Source organism: Myodes glareolus, chromosome 2, assembly GCF_982192425.1.
Source record: "Myodes glareolus chromosome 2, mMyoGla1.1, whole genome shotgun sequence".
Taxonomy (NCBI): domain Eukaryota; kingdom Metazoa; phylum Chordata; class Mammalia; order Rodentia; family Cricetidae; genus Myodes; species Myodes glareolus.
The window spans coordinates 17,217,758-17,240,904 of NC_142027.1; the positions used below are offsets into that span (position 1 = coordinate 17,217,758).

General features: G+C 32.8%; 1 long non-coding RNA gene across 1 annotated transcript in view; it reads left to right on the top strand.

Annotated features, from left to right (window-relative positions):
* Positions 1 to 286: 286 nt before the first annotated feature.
* Positions 287 to 23,147, top strand: part of LOC125392884 (uncharacterized) — a 30,189-nt gene continuing 7,328 nt past the window's right edge. The window contains exons 1-2 of the long non-coding RNA XR_007229631.3: positions 287 to 481; positions 6,929 to 7,064. This is a non-coding gene — a long non-coding RNA (uncharacterized LOC125392884). The remainder of the gene's footprint in view (positions 482 to 6,928; positions 7,065 to 23,147) is intronic.

A 23,147-nucleotide genomic window follows, 5' to 3' on the forward strand; every position in this document is an offset into this window, starting at 1 on the left:
CAAAAGTACAAGAATGAAGCAAGCATGCGTTGTTGACATGCGTTGTTGACACGTAAACGTTCCATAAGCAACAGTCCAAATGTAAAGACTAGTGAGGCACTGAGAGAGGTTGTGTTATACTCTCCACACTTCTATCACTTATGTTGATATTCAGCATGATAAAAGCTTATCTGAGAGAATTGGGTTTGGAGTGTAAATGCCATAATGTCTAGCACTCTGTGACTCAGAATTCTATTTCAACATCACAATTGAGCTGTTCAAACATTCTCACTCAAGGTGTAGGAAAGTCTGCATCTTTGTCATTCTCCCACCTTCTGGGACAGCAGGTTTTTTGAGGAGTATTGGGTATTTAAGAGATAGAAGAAGTTAATTTCTGTTTCCTCATCAATATTCACTTGTTAATGACAGCAATTACTGCTTGCTTCTATTTTTTTTATGGAAAGGGCACATTTGCTTGATTTAATTAGGACCACTTTTTAAGGTCAGACTGTCTATTAAACCTGTTTAACTAGAGATGTTTCAGGTGTTAGCTGGGAGTGTGATCAACATCCAGTCACTGTTATAGTGGAAGGTGGGCAAGTTTATAACATGAAGTTGATTGCTTCTTCTTGGTGATCCAAGAAAAAGAATTTGAAAGAAATTGACTTTGATTTTCTTGAGGAAATAGTGTAAGCTTCTCTCCACTTCTGGTATAGTAAAATAAGGTTACAGAAGTCAAAGACAATGGTTTTTGGACAAGATTTGAGAATCATGTTTGATGACGAGAGAGGGAGAAAGAGAAAGAGAGAGAGAAAGGGAGAGAGAGAGAGAGAGAGAGAGAGAGAGAGAGAGAGAGAGAGAGAGACTTTGTTTCACAATCTGTTTGACGCTCTCTGATGGAGTGTTACTGGGACAAACTTTCCACAACAAAACTCACTAGTTTATGAGCTGTGTTTTGAAAATAATCAAAATTCTTTCCCTGTCTGCTATTGAAATTATATACAAGACATGAGATATTTATAGAACAATGTTTCTCTTCCGTATTATGACTTAGTATAATTAACTATGTAGTTAGGTTTAGACCTTAATTTATATATGTACATATAGTTATGTATTGCTATGTGTTAAGTATAGTTTGCCTTTATGTTTGGAGAGGAATTACATTATGATTATTAGTTCTTTTGCAAAACATGAAGTTTTATAAAAAATAATTGGAAATACTTTGCACATGACTTCAAATATTTTGCAACAATTTTATCAGTTTTTGTGTATATCATTTTTACTATAGATACAAAGCAAGAACAATCTAAAAAGGACCATATCTTTATAAAAGTATTTAATAAGTTGTTTATATGTGGCTACTAAGTATCCAATTTTCTGAATATTTCTGAATGTAGATTACTTAGAGGTTTATGAAGAGACAAGAGTAGGATGATCACCACTGATTCAAAAATATAGCAATGAAAATATATAGATTTTCATTATGTTATGTAATACGAGTACTTACAAAAGTAACTTACAAAAGTATTACAAAAGTAACAGCATTGATGTTCATGTTGACAAAGTATTTTGTCCCATCAACCCAACTGTGTGACAGACTCCAATAACATGGCCTTGTGACATAATACTTTATATTTCTTCTCCACATGGGTCTAAAAAAATAAGATATAATTTTTTTATGTATGTTCCATGAACCTGGTTAGAATAACAGAATTGCAGGCATATAACCACAAAAATTGATTAGTCAGCGTCCAATTTTACATGAATAACTTGCTTCATATAAAAGTCTATAATAGTCTTCCATGCCTTGGAGTTTAAACTAAAGCATTATTTACAAGGAGACCAAATTTCAAGAAATGCCGTATTTTCAATAATAGAAGTCCAAACGCTAGGTGCTATATGACTGGCAGTAAGGTGCCTGATGGAAATTTAAAATTATTGTTTAGTTGACATGACATAAAATGATTAAATCATTATTATCTATTATTATACAAATAATGATTTATTATACATATTCCTCCAAATGCACATATTTTAGGAAGTTTTGGAATCCATATGATAATTTCTTCAATTTATAGATGAGGAAATGGAGGTCTACAGAGGTAATATGTACAATCAAATTATCACCTACAACTAGAGGCAGAATTTCTGCAATGCAGTCTAGTGGTCACCCTATGGGAAGATGTTTGAATTTTGTGAGTTTATTCATATTTTATTGTTATTTCTAAAGTGAAATAAGACTAAATATCTAATTTCATGAAAAATTACATGTATAATATAAATATGTTTCTGCAAGCAGTGGCATTGATGTTAGAAACATTAACAGTTATTTCAATTTGTTTCAGAAAATAATATACACACAAAATTTTCTATTATATATATAAATATCATCTCTGAATGGTATTAGTATGTAGTACACATTGTGTTTTAAGGGATGTAACTGCTTCTCTCTCTTCTGTGTAGAAATGTGTGTGTGTATGTGTGTATGTGTGTATAGCTTGCATGTGACTTTGGTTTCTCTGTGTGTGTGTTTTCTGTGAAGAATATGATGTATGATGCTTATCCTTCATTGTACATAACTTATGAAAATCAGCGATAAAAAAAAAACTACTTGGTAATTGAAACGTAACTTTCCAAGAGCTCAGGTATCAGAAGAAAACTCTTTCTTCTCATGAGTATGAATCTTCCATGAGGGAGTGTTTGGTGGTATTCTGTGGTTCACTAAATATCATATTGAGATAAAAACTACTAACAGTCTTTGGTGAGTGATTCATTGGAGTATTTTTATGTAGTTTTAAAAAAGTTAATCTTAAAGAAAATGAAGAAAAGAAATATCTCCCTGGTAGGAAAGAATGCTTTTCACTTAATAAATTCAAAGAATCTATCTGAAGTACAATTTAAAGAAACTCCTATTAATCACCATTGTAAAGCTCAGGAGAGTAAATAATTATTTTCTGGAGTATCTCAATGTTTACCATAATAGAAATCTACAAAAAAGTAAGCAGTACAATTTTGTTAACTTGATCATTTATGCATATCAGTAGAGAGAACAAAAGTCTCATTAGTATGAAAATAATAACCATCCAATTATGAATTATTTCTTCTCTAACATTAAAAGGAAAGGATCATAACAATTTTTTAAAAGAGGGAAAAAAGAAGCAAGATAAAGTACTGTTTTGTGTCACTTTAAGGAATTAATTTTTTCTTTTACCCTAAAAGATAAGATGTGTTTCCCTATACTCTTTAGCTGATTTTTGATTTTGCTTTGTCTATTTCTACATTGTACCCCAGGATGACTATGTCACCTACATTCTTCAGTTGACTTTTGACTTGGCTTTGTCTGTTTCTACATTACAGTCCAGACTGACTTTTCTTTACTGTTCAACTGCATGTCATCTTCCTAATTTTGTCAAAAATAAATTAATTAGAATAGACTTATGGATATATGACCACCAAATAAGTTTACATTCTAGAAGAAATTGCTTTTGAAGGAAATAAATATGCATTGAGTCTTAGCCAATGAGAAAAAGGAAGCTTCCAGGACAACAGAAAACATTTGTATAGTAGACCTACCCTGCTAGCTGCCAAAAGAATGAAAATACATGTAGATCACCAGGACCACATCGTGTTCCAAATCTAGAAAGTAAAGTTGGAAATGCATGTATGATTAACCTCAAATTTACAGAAAAAGCTTTATTTCCACACACCAAAGGTCACATTTTCTAACATATCTTAACTTTGAAACAACAATATGCTATTTATGAATTTTATCTTTTAACACCAATTCATAAGTGCTAAGGAATCATATAATCTCCAAATATAAGATTTATTTTTATATTTACTTAATTCTGGTGAGTTTTCATGTAGGATGTCCTTCTGTTTGTGTGTTGTTTTCATTGGTAAATCATAAAGAAACTGCTTGGCCTGATAGGGCAGAACTTAGGTAGGCAGAGAAGACAGAACTGAATTCTGGGAGGAAGGAAGCAGAGAGAGAGCCGCCATGAAGACACCAGGTCAGACAGGCTAAATGTTTCCCAGTAAGCCATGACCTTGTGGTGAACACAGAATATTAGAAATGGGTTAAATCAAGATGTGAGAGTTAGCCAATAAGAAGCTAGAGCTAATGGGCCAGGCAATAATTTAATTAGTACAATTTCTGTGTGATTATTTTGGGTGTAAGCAAGCTGGAACTGAAAGCAGCCTGCTCTTCCTGTTACAGATTTAATATAATGTTTTGGACCTGATTCTCTCTTTTTGGCCTCTACATTTATTTGTGTTTACATAATTTAAGTTAGAATATAGGCCAGGGTAATAATTATCTTATTACTTAGTTAATTTGCATAATTCTAATGGGTGAAATTTAGGAAAGAAATTCTTAAATAGTTTATGATCCCTTTATGTTTTGATTTACAAACCTGGACTAACATCACAGAATTGAATGCAGTAAACAGCTGTAAGTTCTTCTGATAAACATTTTTTTTCAGAGAAGACAAATTTGCAGAGAAAGTACATCAGAAAACTTTCAAAACAAAGTGAAATGACTCTCAGTGAGCAGAAGTAACAGAAAACTCCTCTCTCCTGATTCTAGTAAGAAATATTTTCCCATCCTTTACCACCAATGCTTCCAGCAGCAGTAAATTTGACTCACACTTAGGAAAAAGACCTCCAGGACCCAAAGGCAACTAATCTGTCGATCATTCAGCAGTGTGTTTAGGAGAGTTGTACTAAAGATTTGAGCATACAAGAGACTGATGCAGAAAATGAATTTCTGCAGCCATCAGCTTGTCAATTATTGAATTCTGTCAGTGTCACTGTTTTTCCATGCAGGTGCAATTGTAGTTCCGTACCAAGGAAGTCATATCAGAAGTGAATTTACATATCCATCAAAGGATAGATTTCTTAAAATGAGACTGGTGCTTCTAGCGATCAAACCCAGAGACAAAACAAAAGGAAAATCCAACCTAAATAGTGCAGTAATAGAATTACTTTTCTAGTGCTAAAAGAATTTGAATTGTTTAGCCCACTCTGGATGTCCTACAATTAATTAATTAATTGATTTTACATGATCCATTTTTGTTGGCTCAGGATGAGCGCTCACTGCCAGAAGAGCTCTGCTCTTTAAATTCAGTATCTCTCTTATTAAGAAACACAATTATTTGAAGCTGCATAATAAGATTATACTCCTGTTAGAATTAAGGGTCATCAATGTATTTTTATAGTCATAATATTTGTTGGTTATTGAAATAAATCTTCCTATCATACCTTTATTGTGATCAGAGAAATTAAAAAAGTATAACATTAAATGATTTGAAATGAATTAAATCTCCCTTAAATTATGCCATCTATTATTTTTTTAAAAAAATGTGTGCACGACAAAATTATGTTACTTTAGAAACATTTCTTTCTTTCTTTTTGTTTTTTCGAGACAGTGTTTGTCAGTATAGTCCTGGATGCCCTGGTCCTAGCTCTTGTAGACCAAACTGGCTTCTCATTCACGGAGATCTACCTGCCTCTGCCTCCCGAGTGCTAAGATTAAAGGTGTGGGCCACTGCTACCTGACCTAGAGACATTTCTTTAATGTTTTTAACAAAATGCTGCAGGACTTTGTCAAACTTCATTAAAAAATTATTAATATTGGCCTTGTCATAGAAGATACATAAGAAATTTACAAAATATTTATTCATGGGTTACTTTCTTTAATTAGAGCAAATATATTTAAACAGTGTCAGTTTTTGTTTGCCACTTGTAGCAGTATATAATAGCAAATAATATTACTATGAAAAATTAGCACATATTGTTCATTCATTTTATGGCTGCTTTCATATTTCTTCAAGCAAAGGGTTAATTTTTCAGTTTCCTAGTAATATCCATATAGAGATTAATGGATCTGCTTCTCAAGAGAATAGTTTAATAGGCAGCTTATAAACAGTGTTTGTAAAAGGTATTCTATCTTATTTAGATTGAACTAGGCTCATTGACTAATCTGAAAGAAAGTGTATCTCTTATTTTTTCTTTTTCATTTTTTTGTGATAAGTTTTATTATTTCCTTTTGAATATAATTTAATTCAGTAGTTCCCTGTTTACTTTCCGCTCTCCAAACCATACAGTATACCTTTTCCTACTGCCCATCAAATTCATTGATTCTTTATTTTACTTATTATTAATTGCTATTGCATATGTGTGTGTGTGTCTCTGTGTCTGTGTGTATACGTACCCATTTGCACACACACACTCTTAAATATGCCAGGCTGTATAATGCTAATACTGCCTGCATTTATGGTTTTGGTGCTGCCGATTTAACACTAGATCATCATTTGATATGTTCTTTCATGGGTAATTATTGTATGTCTGAGGCCTTGAGGAATTTTTTCAGCCAACTCTATTTTGTCTAACTCCTTATAATTTCCTGAATTCTGTAAGTTTTCCAAGCAACATAAAATATCTTTGAAAGTTCAAAACTGATGTCTACATATGAAAGAAAACATAATGCTGTCGACATTCTAAGTCTAGTCTAGGTTGCCTCATCTAGAATGATTTTTTTCCCCAGTTCCATCTGCTTACCTGAAAATGTCAAAGTTTGTTTTACTTACTACTAGACAAATATTCTATGTGTAAATGTAATACTTATTTCTTATCCACTCATCTATTGATAGACATCTAGTCTGTTTCCATTCCTTGACTATTGTGAACAGAGCAGCAGTAAATATCAATGAGCAGGTTTGCATCCTTCAACCCTCATAAAAGAATCTTTTCACAGTAGATGGTGAGTACTAGAGACTCACAGCTGGTGCTCATGAAGACAATAAGATACAGCTGTGTGTTCAGTACTAAATAGTATTTTTTAAATCTATCTTGAGGTTTGGTGACCATTTCAGTATAGTGGAATGGAAATGTTGTAAGGTCAGGCGAAGTGGGAACTGAATGGTTACAAAGAAATGGTGTTTTTCAGATAGAACAAGGCATCTGCACATATGTACTCAAGAGTGGTTTTGACAGCATGGATAACACCATTGCAAGTCAAGCTAACAACAAACAATAGCAATCTCAGCAAGGAGAGCAGAGGGGAAATGAAGCCCTGCTCCTAGGTGAGTACCTATTGTCAAATAGTTGATGGCTGATTTGAAAAGAAGGTTGTGTTTTCTTTAAGTTTTTGGTGTTGGAATAACACTTGTCCGAGGCTATTCCTGATGGTCTGATGTATGAGGAAGAAAAATACTCCCCTGCCTAAAACCAGCAAAAAGCTTGGCAAAGACATGTCCTGAGGCCAAGCCTTAAGGTGTCTTGATGGTTTTTATTCTCAAGGGTAGCTAGCTGGCTTGCACACAGGTTATGTCTCCCTGTAATGACACTATTTCCAAAATCCTGCTTCTGCTTTTCACAGAGCTATTTGCAGGTAAGCTGAATCACTGAGCTGCTCTCCACAGACTGGGGCATAATTTGCATATCTAGGATTTCACTTTCCATTTCTGCTTTCCTTCAGAAATTTTTGCCAACTTCCAATTCATGCAAAAACCTGAAATATGTCTCCATATTTCACTTTTATCACTTAGAATATGCAATGTTTGGCCCAAGTTAACTGTCACACTCATCAAGTAGGAAGAAATAGTTTGTCATACCTGCTTAGTATAGTTAAACTTTCAAAGACTTAACAATTTTTCCTAAAGATCCAGTTAAGACCTGCTGGATCTACACTGAGATTAGACTTAGTTTCACTGGGATTTTGAAAACTTAAATTTCCAGGTCATTTTACAACAAAGACTTTCTTAATCAAATGTTCGTTTAAATTTTTGAAGACACTGTAGCTTGGAAGGTACGTCTTTATGTTCTTTTCCACACACCTTTGCTATCTAATCTGTTCACATTTACTGAAATAGTTAATTAATTTAAGATTGAAATTTGTAAATCTCAGAGTAAAACAGAAGAGAAGAATGTTCCCCAAATGTTCCTAACAGAAATTTTTCTGTCAAACTACCAAATATGGTCTATTTAAATACGTAGCAGAATTGGAGGCTGTAATTCTACTGGAAGGTCAGGGAGATATTGATCACTGTCCTAACTGATCATTAGTGACTTTTAAAATATTAATCTACATTTCTGAAATAAAGACTTACAAAATCATTGAATGTGTGAGAAAGAAACTGAATACACATTTTTAATCTGACAGTACTTCAACAAATTTTAGAAAAATATCCTAGAGAAAAAATGATATCCTTACTTGTGGTACCTACATCAGACCAAAATAAATCACCTGCAAATAAAGATACCATGACTTCTACAAAAAAAGGACCAAACCAAAAAAAAAGCTATGAATGGAGTTGAGCAAGGTATTTTCTAATTATAGAGCAGTAGAAGAACACCTGTGCTAACTTGCTGTGGACACACCCTATGAAAATCAATATATCATACCTGTCACAATGTCTCATTTCTTTGTGTTTGATATGGAAGTTTAATTGGTTTGGATCTGAATCTAGTATTTGTAACTGTTACAGTTAACATAGAGTTCAGAAATTTAGAATCAACCCAGAAAGAGATTGTATGCATGAAGTTTTGAATCATTCCTTAAAGGTTGATTTTGGTGTAGTTGTGCACATAACATGGTGTTGTAGTATACAAATAATCCTTAAAGCAGGAACACATTTAATAGATCCATTGACTTTTGCACTAATTCACAGAAAAAACACACCTTATTATCAATCTCTGAGTTAATTGCATACATTGATCTCTCTTACAGATACCTTGGAGGTTTAATATTTGAACTCCTTCTCCTGCTTAATGTTCAGTGACTACATTTTTAAACCACAGTAATATTTCTGACAAGCAGGAAAAACTTTTTACTTGAGTAATACAAGAGCATAAAATTAATTAAATAAAACAGTTGTCATTTTACTAACATCCTTCATTCTTAAATATATTAATCAAAACAAATCTTATTCCTTAAAGAGACAAAATTTCCAGGAAATTCCTAAGAATCAGGATAAATGAGATTAAGAATTATTGCATAATATTGGATAATAATATGAGTTGACAAATTTGTAATACTATGTTTGAAAGGAGAAATATTTCTGTCTTGAGAAGAGAATTTCTATCTTGAGAAGTGAATCCTTGTTCTTTGATCATCAAGTCTGTAACTTAAAATGTGTCTCTCCATATTTTTATGTTTAATGAAGAATTTCCCTGTGCTTTCTCTATCATCTCGAAGATATGAACTCTGCTTTCTTGCTTGTTAAGCTAATGCTCTTAGCAATATGTTCTATAAAGATCATTTTTAAATATGTGCTAATATTTTGTTAATTATAATAAATATGCATGTGATTTTTGTGTAATTCCAATAAAAACTTTACTTATGAACATTTTTAATATCATATTTTACCCATGTTACAAACAAGATAAACAAATTCTAAAAAGCATGAAGCTGAATAAATTTGTATTCTGTGGAGCTATAAAATATAAAAATATCAACCACAAATGCTAGGAGAATATATAAACAGAAGTTATGATTAAAATACAAGTTATAAACCAAGAATAACATTTAAATTGTATCTAGCATTGTAATTATTTATGATAGATGAAAGTTCCCTAAACTGAGTTTTAGTGATAAAATATTCTTTTTAATAAAAAGAATAAACAAGGTCTGAAATGTTTCTGGTCTGATAAAATGCCTACCTATTTTTGCACAAGGCCCTGGAATCAAATTTCAGCACCAAATTAGTTGACATAATGGCCTTTGAATGTAATCTAAATATTCAGGAGGAAAACCATGTGAATTAAAATTTCAAGATCACCTTTGATATATATAAAATGATATAGAGAATTCAAGGTCAGACTGTTATATATATAAGACCTAGTTTCTAAAAAAATGCAAATTAACAAATAATTAAAATTAAACATGTCTTTAAAAATAAACAGGTTTTAAATATTTGTAATTAATTTCTCCTTAGGTAGCATGTAACGAATCTCTCAGTGCTATGACCTAGTTGGAAACATCAATCACCCAGCTATAAATCCTGCTACCTACAACAGATATACATTTACAATATATTGATGCAATAATGTCATGAATGGAACAGGAATAATTAACCATATTTTACAAAATTGAATATAAAGACCTCTCCATGAGATTGAACCACACTTAACAGTGTTAACATAGCCAAAGATCTGAGAATAGATTGATCATGGATCTAGGAGAAAAATGTTGACTGAGGTTTCTGTCCCGCTAGGTCCCACAATTATTCTGTTGACTGAGGTTTCTGTCCCATGAGGTCCCAAATCCTTTTAGTTCCAAGTACACACAGAGGTCTACATTAGTTGTAAACTGATTGGCCTAGTATCTCAGCCTTATTATTAACTCTTATAACTTATATTAGGCCATAATTCTTGTTAATAGGATTGTACGTTGTTAGCTTTCTTATAGACCCCAGTACCAAGTTTGCCATGGAATGATGCTGAACATCATGAGCTGAACACTTCTGTATCAATTAACAATGAAGATAATGCTTCACAGAAATGTTTGCTGGCCAGCCTGATTAAGACAGTTCCTGAACTGACAGCATTTCAGATGAGTCTAGGCTGTGTGGAATTGACTGTTAATGATATCTGGGATAACCTTTATTTTAGGGTTGTCATTTTGCTTAATAAGTTCCAGACTAAGGTAAAATTAAAAGGGATAAAGTTTTAATACTAAAAGTAGCAATAGGAAAAGTCTGAAAATAAAAATAAATAAAAAACTAAACCATTTTTGAATGAAATCATGTAAGAAATAAATTAATAGCAGCCACTTAATTTAAAATCTCAGTGACTCCATTGAGATTGGTATGCCTACCTTAGAGCTACTTCCTAATATCCATGATTGAATGTGTAATAAAACTGATTTTTACAAAGTTCACATATTGAGACAAACCTTTTGAGGACACTTATGACAGAATCAACAATACTATTCCCACTGAAGTTTCACTCGGAAATTGGACTCTCTTGTCTAACAATTCACATTTTGAATTCAGTACCTGTATTGTAGTGCCGTGACCACCCGTGTCTCAATAGATTAGATGTATATATTGATTATGTAAGCATTTTATGAGCCATGCACACTACAGGGAATATTGAAATGATTATGAGTTTAATAAGTGTCTGAAGAGAAAATAAATGAGGGGGAGGGTTCTTGGACAAATCACATTGTTAAATGTCAGAAACTAAATTCTCATCATGGCAATTAACAGCACAAATTAACAATGTTAAGACTAAACATTATTAAGGGAATAATACTCAACTTTTCTTGTTTAATCAAATATTTCTAAATTTATATTAAATTATTTAAAATAGTTTCTGCTCCTATGAATCTTTTCAGAATTTTATGAATTTTTTAGATGTTACCAAACAGTAACCACCAGGTAGGAAACAAGAAGTTTCCCAGATTTCTTTATCTTTTTGTCACACAATGATATTTACTGTAATAATGGTTTTTTCTTTGAACAGTCATCATTAAATGTGTTGATTTAATGTTTTCTTTCATATATGCACATTTATTTCCATGTGTTCTGTACCACGTTTCTTGTATGTTATAAATTACAATTTACTCAAATAAGATACTTGATATATTTTTTTGTATTTTTTCATGGGTTAGGGAAAGATGGTTACATTACTATGCTGTCATATTTTGAAAACAGACTACGGTTTCATTATCTGGCCCCAGACCTAAATAATCAAACAAAAACTGTATTAAATACAACACTGTTAGGCCAATGGCTCAGACGTATTCCTAGCTAGTTCCTATGTCTTAAATTAATCCATTTATATTAATCTGTGTGTTGTCATGAGGCTGTGGCTTACTGGTAAGGTTCTGCTGTCTTTCTCCTTTGTCATGTACATGGCACCTCCCTGAGATTGCCGTCTTTCTCCTGGTATTCTGTTTAATTTTTCTGACGACCTATTTTCTGCCATAGGCCAAAACTGGTTCTTTATTAACCAATGATAATAAAACATATTCACACCATACAGAGGGGAATACTACATCAGTATTTCACTCCCAATTTTGTTGTTTAATTTCGGTGATTAGATCTTCATTTTGATTATTTTTAAACATTTTTTGTAAGACTGTTTCATAACTTTATAGATTGTATATTTGCTTCATTTAGGAGCAATTAAATGTTTTACAATATCCCATGTTGTAGCATTAGCAGAAATAGACCCTAAATTTGTGGGGTTTTATGGTTATCATACAGATTTAACATGAATGTTTGACTAATCTCAAATATATTCCTCAGATTATATTTTATGTATATCTGGGTTTTTCTAGTATGAAATGGTGGATATATTTTTTCTTACCTCCTGTAGTAAATAGAGTTGATGTTTTGAATTCTCAAATAGTTCATATTTGTGGTGTTTTATTATCATGGCCTCTTTTCTTTGAATTTATTGAGATGGTCTAACGTCTTGCAGTTAGTCTGCTAGTCACTGAAAAATGTTTTGTGCCCTTCTATGACTCATCTATGTTTGCACTAACTTATCCAATTATATAATTATTTATTTATGAATCAGTATTCTAAAACTTTATTCTGCATAGTAAGAAAGGCTATAATTTTGTTGTTGTTCCAGTGAATAAGGAGATATAGTCATGTGTTTAAATCCTCATCAGTTCTTATTTACAAGAATTTTTCCTACTAACACAATATTTTACTTTTACCAGTTTCCGGATGGATCTAACAAAATCTAGAGCTTCTTGAAATACAGTGTATAATACTTATATTATTGTGCTCATTTTTAGCAATTATATACAGCTGATGGATCTTGATTTATTTTTTCCCTGTGTCCAATGCTTTTATACTTTTGTTTTACAAGATCTTCTCAAGGCACATTATCTGTTGTCTAATTTTCATTTGTTCTTTTTATTATGTGTTTTCAATTCTGAAAACTTTAATTTTTTTCTGAGTGTGATATTCTTCTTGATTATAAAATGTGTCTTTCATATGCGTACAAACATATACTTGTAAGATTTATATTATTTTAGGGAAATATAAAATCATTTGATTTCTTGAGGTTTTATTAAACAACCTTGGTGTTATTTGTCTTTCTTGCTTTTTTTTTTCAAAGTTTATTAAATTATGAAAGTTTCCATTTCCGCCCCTCCTCCCAACACTCTCCCACTCCCTCCCTCCTCCTCCTCCTCCCTCTCCATCCCTAAGAGCAGTCAGGGCTTCCAGCCCCGTGGGAAGTCCAAGTTCCTCCCCCCTCCCTCCAGGTCCAGGAAGGTGAGTATCCAAACAGACTGGATCCCCAAAATCCAGTATATGCAGAGGAAACAAGTCCCAGTGTCATTGTCAATGGCTTTTCAGAAAGGCTCCGGGCCAGCCACATTCAGAGAATCCGGCCACATTCAGAAAATCTGGTTGGATCACTTGCTCGTTCAGTCCCAGTCCAACTGGCCTTGGCGAACTCTCATTTTCTCCTGTTCCTCAGGCAGAGGGTCCTTCCAATATTACAATTCTTAATTTATTTTACCTGTACCCTGCAATTCCCCTCCCATGTTTCTTTCCTACCTAGGATCCCATAGGAACTTGGGCCACATAGGCAGACAATGCTTCACCAAAGAAGCATAGATTAATAAAATTCTCAGTTCTAGGTTAAAAAACAAACAAGCAAGCAAACAAGAAACCTTTGAAGGATTGGTCATGTTAGTTTATGTGATGCACAAAACAGTACAGATGAACAATGTAGCCTTTGATTGACTCTTAGGAGTTAAGAGTGTTATTCTGCTGCTGAAGACATCACATACCTAGGGCACAGAACTCAAAGGACTTCAGCTTGATTTGACCTGAAACACTTTTAAGATTTTATGATTCCAAAAATATTACATATTGTTGAAGGAGAGAAACAATAAAGCTGTTAACAATTATATTAGCGAATCAATCCCACACCAGTTATGTTTTAAGGGGTTATTTATTTTTGGGGGTAAAACTTACATACACCATAAACCGTCGGGAAGGGAGCCTAGTCGCTGGAGCAGGAGCCGGGAGCAGCAGCCGAGACCCAGCACCGGAACCAAGAGCCGGAACCAAGAGGGCCTTATCCGGAACTGTTTCTCTTTTTAAAAGAGAAATATACCACGCCCCAGTGGGCTGGTATTTCAGCAGCTATTGGCTGACGGAGCGGAAGTCGCTCCCCGCTGCACTGTGGGCTCCTGCTTCAGTGATTATTGGTTGAGGCAGTGGAAGTTACTCCCACAACACAATTATGAACCATGAAAATTTTTAGTATTGTAAGAAATGCATAAAAGTGCAAGAAATAGATTTACATCTTGTAGGTTACTAAGATCTGTCTAATTAGATAAAAATCCACTAAATAGGAGAGAAATTATGCTGGTACTGTCATCCTAGCAAATTTCTTATGACTAGTGCAGGATATTACTTTTGTTTTTAACCAGAGAAACTATAACATAGTGTTATAAAGAGGAGTGTCAGAACATCCTAAAGCATTGGTGGCAGGCAGCAGGGATCCATAGACTGTTGATATAGAAGTCACCTCTCAGCTTACCTTTCACAAACAATTTGAGACAGGTTAGAGAGTCTTGTTCACACACTTCAAGAGCATTGAAAACAGTACAACTTTGAACCTTGTGAGTCACGTTAGTGATTTACTTTTATGAATTGCTCAATAATTTAATAGGGCTACAAATGTTTTCTTTAGTGGAATTTAAGTCATGAGGTGAATCACAAATCTGGCACTGTTCATGCAGCAAAAAACATAAAATAGATGGGTTATGGGACCCAAATTGAAAACTACTTTTATTATTCTACTAAATAAAAACTAGAAAAAAAACATCAATTTCTAATGATATATTGCTATACTCATATTAAGAGCATTTTTAAACCCTCATAAGAGAAGCTTCTTTTTTCTAATGATGCTAATTTTGAGAGAGACTAGAAAACACAATCACAGAGACCTTGGAACTGTCATACCTAAATAAATGAGATGTCTCCATCATACCCTCTCCCTCAATCTAGTTGTCATACAAAGAAACTAATTATTGAAATTTGAATTAAGACAATATAAAAATTTACAGAACTAGTGCTACACACAATACAAAAAATTATCAGAGCTTTGGAATACATCCATGCATGCATTAAAAATACAGTCATTTTTCAGGAATATTATAGCTTTTACATAGGGGTGATTGATGTATTAAATTCAGGATTACTTTTTATGCAAATAAGAAATGACATAAATAACTTCTCTTCCTGTTCATAGTGTCTGTTAATCTCATAAAATGATATTCTGAGAATTTCTACATTATGCAACATTTCCCAAATGTTCACAATTCAGGTCACATATTTATTTCACTGAAACTCCATGATGCCTTCTAGTATGTGGTACTTTTATTGAATTATGAAACCGCTATACATTCTAATGCAGAAGGTGGATTTATTTAACTCATATAATGGTTGTTCTTCCATTCATTTTCATCTTGATGCACAGATCAGGTAATTCTATTCTTATATTTTTTATTTTACACCTGTCACTCTATTTGTATTTTTAGAGATATTAACAAGATTGTCTTGATAATATCACTTAAAACATCTCACTAAAACAGGCTTATAACAGTAAGATATAGTTTATACTTCTAGGTTAGGGACATACATCTCCACCTGAAAACCTATCTTCTTCATTATACATAATAATGACCCAGAATCTCTAATCTCAAAATGAGATGTGCATTTGTGTGCATAAGACCCTTGATATTAAGAACAAGGTGCTATGCAAGGTAAGTAACACTCCTACCACTAATATATGTCTCTAGGCCAATGTTCCAAATTATTCTACTTATTTTTACTAGACCAATGTCTATAAGAAGAAATGCTTGATAGCAAACTGTGATGTGACTCATAACTTCTAAGTATTTGAAACATAGCCAGAAATGTTAATCATAGAAATTATGCACTCCATAATTCTAGGAATCAAACGCAGAAGAAATAGTTTTTTTCCCAGGAATAAGTCCAATTGATGATCCAATGCCAAATTGCCAGCCTTGAAACATATATTTAAAATTTAAAAATAGGCTGAACATTATATATATATATATGAATAAAAATAATATACTTGTGAATATGTGTTATATATGGGAATATATGCATATATGTTTATATAACCAAAAATAAAGAAAGCAAGGCTATTAAATTGAAAGAGTAATAAGGTTTATGGGAGGGTATGAAAGGAGAAAGGGAAGCAGAAATTGAGGAACTACATTATGATCACAATTTTTTAAAAAAGTTAAAAATAATAATTTTTAATTAGAAGAAGAACCATAGCAGTTATTGATAAAAGAATGCCTCTCAAATTATCTTTTAGAAAAACAAGTAAGAGTAGTTTCTTAGGAACATATTGCTTCAAGGGTAGGGGTAAAATACTTACAAGATTATTTAAAGTTCCTCTTCTTCTTCTAAGGCCTAACTTCATGTATGTACCAGAAATACTAATACATAATAAATAGGGAGTACATACTACATAGTATTTCGGCATATGTGTATATATTGTATAATGTTTATAATCTGGCTTCTCAAATATTTGCAATTGCTATATGCTCAATTTCAACAGAGTTTCTCATACTGGGTATTTGTTTAGCTCATGACCTTGGGATATCTGGTCAGTGGCAGTGCTCCTGTCTGCCTATGTGTCCTCTTAAAAGGAAAGAAGGGCTCGTCTCTAGATAATTCATGTGGTTGTTGGAGATCAGACTGCTGTTTCCATTCACCCCCAGGTGGAAAGGAGGACCACAATGGCTATATAGTTGTTGCTCATCTTTGATTGAAAGAATATGAAATTTTAAAATAAAAAATAAAAATACATATGAAATTTATGCATGGCAGTGCTGAAGCATGCCAGGCAGCCCATATATGGGAGTTATTTTGAACTTGTCCATATTAGGTTTCAGAGATCAAACTGATGAGGACAACTGACCAGGTCTCTTTCTCAAGAGGGCACCAGATCTCATTACAGATGGTTGTAAGCCACCATGTGGTGCTGTGAATTGAACTCAGGATGTTAGGAAGAGCAAGCAGTGCTCTTAACTGCTGAGCCATCTCTCCAGATTGTATCCTAAAAAATCCCGGATATCATTTTAAATGGGCACTCGTGGTTTTTGTCTACAGTTTCTGTCATTTTTCAGATGAATATGTGTTGTTATCTGTAAGCATAAGAAATTCCTTAGAGACTTGCTTAGTCCCAATCAGTCAATTTTTATCTCTCCTGTAGTGATATTTTGTTTATATTTTATTAAATAAAGCTTGCCTGAGGATCAGAAAACTAAAACAGCCACACTGGCCAGCCTTACAGAACATGCAACAATGACACACATCACTAATCCCAGTATGCACAATGACACACACCGTCAATTCCAGTAGCCACATTAGCTTGCCATAGAAATCAGGTGGTGGTGGTGCACACCCTCAATTCCAGAACTAAAGAGAATTATAATATGGAAGGAGACTGCCCTCAGTCTCAGTTTCAATCTCATTCTTAGGTTTCCTGGAGGCAGGAGCACCAGTTTTGAACTTAGGTCAAATTAAGAGCCAGTGACTGGCTACTTTGCTTTTCTGGCCTTCAGGTTGAACCCCAGGTTCTATATCTGAGTGCTTATTAATCATGCATCATTCTCTTACTCACTGTCAATCATCTCAGCTAGTCATTGTTCTATGGGTATAGAAGTACACATCTGGACTATATTCAATAATATTGTTTTATTTAAATAACACTTTTCATTTATTTTGCATACCAACCAATTTCCCATCCCATGTCTCCTCCCATATTCTTCCTTTTAGCATGTAACCTTCTCCACATCCACTACTACTCCATCTCCTTGCAGAAAGGACAGCACTTCATGGGCTTGTAAAAACTTGACACATTAAGTTGAAACAAGAATGAGCTCCTGCCCTTACATCGAGGCAGGGCCCAACCAAGACTCCTAGCAATGGTGGAGAGGGTGCCTGACCTGGAAATCTATTGTAATCAGATTGGTGAATTCCCTAATTGCCAATACAGATACTGTGTCCAGTAAGTGATGGAAGCAGAGGCCGTGATCTACAGACATGAACTGTGCTGAGCTCTGAGAATCTTACATTCAATAATATTAATGATTATATTAGATATAAATAGTATAAATGGGCCCCTTAAGGAAAAATAATGTAGATAAAACATATTTAAAGATGTATGTTGTACATGAGAAAGTCACTTTAAACAAAATGATTCATGAACTTCAAAGTATACATAGGATTCTGCAATCAATGCTCAGTACCAACAATAAACAAATAATGTGAATATGACATTGTTAAACTTGTCCTTTACTTAGTCATCTTATTATGTTGCTGCGTTGTTAAATATAAATGAAAACATATAATGTTTGAATATTGTCCACCAATTTTGATGTATTTTATGTTTACTGAGTAACAGAAGATGTATATCATCTTCAAACAGATTTGCAGCATTATCAAATGATCCATACTTTATAGATAAAACTACATATATTTCATGTAATAATGATTTAAATGTTTGAAATAGTGATAAAATAATATCTAAGGATCTTATATCAATAGAAATTAATTACAGTACCTTAGTAAAAGAAAAATATACCAACATTTCCAATATATAACCATATGTTTAGAAAGTGCATGTCTAATGATTCCTAATTGATTAGGTAGTTCATTTAAGGGAAAAAAAAATTTGAAGCAAGTGGTGAAATAAAGGAAACCGTTCAAAATATATTCCCCTGTAACAAAAACAAGAGAATACCCGTGAAAACAAAAAGAAAGAAAACAACTGCCTAAATTGATCAGAAACATAAATAAAACATATATTTAAAAGATTAGAGTATAAAACTAACATTATAAAATTATAAAAGGGATTATAAAGAGATCAACATAACCTGATAAGTCTTATTCTGAATATATAAGACTGATTCAAATTTAAAATCAAAGTTGAATCCAAAAGGGGATCTGAAGTTCCAAAGCTCCTCCCATCAAAACAGAAATGACATTCTTCACAGACAGGAAAATCACATTCTGTTATTATTATTGATGAATACAAATCACTGTCTAGCCAAAGTAAAGCTGGAGACATCACAATATCTGGTTTAAAAACAGACTATACAGCAAGAGGAATGAGAACCAGCTGTGTGTTGGCATGAACACCCACACAGCTTCATAGAATGAGACAAGGGCAGAATTAGTCTTTGTCCTTTAGAGTCAGATCAAGCCCAATAAAGATGGTAAACCCACATTGGTTTGTTGCAATGGATTTTTTTTTAATTTGAATTTTATTAATCTGGATCTGCTTTGTATTTTTTTTTTGTGTGTGTGTGTGTGTGTGTGTGTGTTTTGCTTTTGGCTAGTTAGACAGGAAACTTGTCAATCTTGATAATATTTTCAAATAACCAGCTATTTATTTGACTAAAATTAAAGCCATATGACATGAACTATTTGAGCAAACAATAATAAAATATAAAAAGGAATTGCTGAAGCTATAAATGAAAGTTATTTCCACAAAGGAAAGCGCAGGAGGAAACATATTACCTCTCCAATTTTATACAAAATTTTAGAAGGATTTAATATCAAACTTTTCAAATTCTTTCACAAAATAAAAAGTATAAAGAGGAGGATGTAATACCAACCTTTTCAAATTATTTTTTAAAAATTAAAAGAAAAAGGAGACTACCAACTCTCTATTTGATACTAAGTTTACCATGATATTAAAATTAGATAAAGACACAACAAAAAAGAATACCAGAGAAGAATATCTCCGATAAACATAGTTTGTTGTGATTTTTCTGCCTGCAGGCTTTATCACAGGCAAGGAAGAAATGATCCTGGAAGAGGCAAGAATGACATTGGCTCAATCTGATTTTGTTGTAACCGGTGCTGGACCAGCACTTCTAGAGTCTGACCCAGATCATTTTATTTTAGCCATACCGAAGCACAGCACAATTTTTGAAAAAAAAAATTCATTCAGATACCAACTCAGTTTCAAGTTCACAACAATTTAAGACATATTTAGTTTGAGATTCCTTACAAAGATCATCTAGCTTCTTTCACAAAAAGGAGGTACTGCAGACTCATAGATACTGCCCAAGATTTAGGGTCTAGGGAGTTTGACTAAGGTAAACAAAACACTTGTGGGTGTCAAGATTGGCATGGCCCTAAAATAACACAGAAGTCACTTAAGCTGTTATAAAGCACAATTGACCTCAATAATAAGAGCAAATCTATAAGCAATGCTTGAGATTTAGAGGGAAAGGTCTTGGATAAGTAAACACATAAATTTAGGTGCTATGGGAAGGGCCTGTTTCATCAGACAGCAAAAGATCACCGGGATGTAAAACGACATCATTCCTAAAATTCCAGGAAGAGCAGCTACACACCTCATTCCCCTGAAAAGGTGAGATCTGCTTTTAACTTTTCTTGCTTCTCCAGTGCGTATCTGGAAAAAAACAAAAACAAAAACAAAAACAAAAACAAAAACAAAAAAACACAAGACGTTTTGCCATTTACAATACATGATAAAAATTTCAATGTCATACTTAACTAAGTGATTTTAAGAACAAATAGCACCCGTGTCTTATTACTTCTTTCTCTAAAGTTTCTCCTTCCTTCCAACATGTGCCTTTTCTATTTCCCTGTCTTTTTCACTTACTTCAGATCACATACTCAACTGGAAAGATCTGGAGGTTTGATCAAATGATAGAAATGAATAGCGAACACGTTTCTTTCTGGGTCCTTGGTGCTTCACTTAGTACAACATAATGACAACACCAGCTGACATACCAATGTGAATGGGATAATTCTAAAGTGCCAAACACTAGATGACTATATATAACCAATTAGTGGTTCTAACAATGAGAGACATGTTCCTTTTCAGGAGCAAACCCCTGGATAGGTTGTTCAATTCCAAGTGATCAGCTCTAAAACATTTACATACAAACAACATTGAATGAATTTAGTAGGTTATATATGTGGCAATCATAATTAAAGAAGAGGCTACAAATTTGAGAGGGTGTTAGGGGACTTTAGAAGGGACATAATAAGGGCTACGAATAATAAAAGTATGGTAATCATGGATGAGATTCTCAAAACTAAAAGAATTAATTAAAAATACATAATATATTAACTTGTTAAGTAAGTATTAAGAAAATTATAGATCAGAATGAATTTAGCTTCATCTTACAGGCATAAATTTATTCAGCATGCATAAGACAATAAATATATTATTGTATCTTATAGAACCTATTTATAAAAGTCTGGATAATTGAACACATTGCTTAAATTATACTAATTTAAATATGTTCCTTTATTGTATAGGATTGTTTTGGCTATCCTGGGTTTTTTGTTTTTTCACATAAAGTTGATTATTGTTCTCTCAATGTCTGTGAAGAATTTTATTGGAATTTTGATAGGGATTGCGTTAAATTTATAGATTGCTTTTGGTAAAGCTGCCATTTTTACTATGTTAATCCTACCCATCCAAGAGCAAGGGAGATCTTTCCATTTTCTGGTGTTCTCTTCAATTTCTTTCTTCAAAGCCTTAAAGTTTTTGTCAAATATATCATTCACTTCCTTGGTTAGTGTAACCCCAAGATACTTTATGCTATTTGTGGCTATCGTGAAAAGTGAAGTTTCTCTGATTTTCCTCTCTGCTTCTCTATCCTTTGTGTATAGGAGGGTTACTGATTTTTTTGAGTTGATCTTGTAAACTGCCACTTCAATGAAGGTGTTTACAGCGGGAGGAGTTCTTTGGTAGAGGTTTGGGGGTCACTAATGTACACTATCATATCATCTGCAAATAACGAAAGTTTGACTTCATCCTTTCCAATTCGAATCCCCTTGATCGCCATATGTTGTCTTATTGTTATTGCTAGAACTTCAAGCACTATGTTGAAGAGATATGGAGAGAGTGGGCAGCCTTGTCTTGTTCTTGATTTTAGTGGAATGGCTTTGAGTTTCTCTTCATTTAATTTGATATTAGCTGTTGGTTTGCTGTATATTGCTTTTATTATATTTAGATATGATAAATGTTTCCCTAACTTCTCCAAGACCTTTATCATAAAGGGGTATTAAATTTTGTCAAATGCTTCTTCAGAATCTAATGAAATGATCATTTGGTTTTGTTCTTTCAGTTTATTTATATGATGGATTACATTGATAGATTTTGTATGTTGAACCAGCATTCCATAAAGCAAAAGAAACAACAAAAATAAAAACTGTTAGAGAAATTCCACTTTCATATGAATAAACCTCTAATCTTATCTCTTTTTCTTGCTTACATGTGTGTATTAATGATTACAATATAAAATTATATTCTTATAGAAATATCAACAATCTTGGCTATATGTAATTGACAAAGTAGAAAATGTGTTTTAAAAGTAAGCTCTTGGTGTATTTGTTTTCCACCATGTGTTGTTTTTTTACTATATTTTTAATACAAAAATCATTGGTTTTTGGAAATAAAACATAGAAAAATAAGAAAGAAAATATAACCTCCTTTGTTATTTTGTTTTATATGCTGCTAATTACATAAAATACTATTGATGACCAATTAAGAATTATATGTAAACATAGACTCATTAATTTACATATAGAATACAAAGTCATTTCTAAATTGTCAACCTCAAATATCTCTAAAAATGTAAGAACTTAATTTTTGAAAATATTTTAATTAATAAGATAATTTAATACTAACACTAACAGAACAAATAGTCTGCTTTTAAGGGCAAAAATGCTATTTTCTTAAAATTTATAATTAAGTGGTTTGTTAGAATGAGTATGTGAAAATTTTTCAATCTCCTTAAATGATGGCACAGCTAATAGTTACAATAGAGTAAGTGCAGCAGTGGTTCGCTTTAAAAAAAATCATATAGAGGTATTTAATTCCAAGGTCTCCTATATTAGAATTTTAAATATTAGATAAAATATTCTTACTGATTATTTTCGCAGGTGAATTGTTTTTAAAGTATAAACATGCTGCTTCTGCAGGGCCATTTAGTCCTTCTTGGTCTGAATTTTCTGTGAGAATTCAAACTCATATTTGATATGAAATAGAGAATGAGACTGACACATCATGCTGGAAACAAAGATGAAACTTATTCAGTCTTATCACTCATAATAGACAAAGCAAAAAAGATTTCAGTCTTTTGTAAA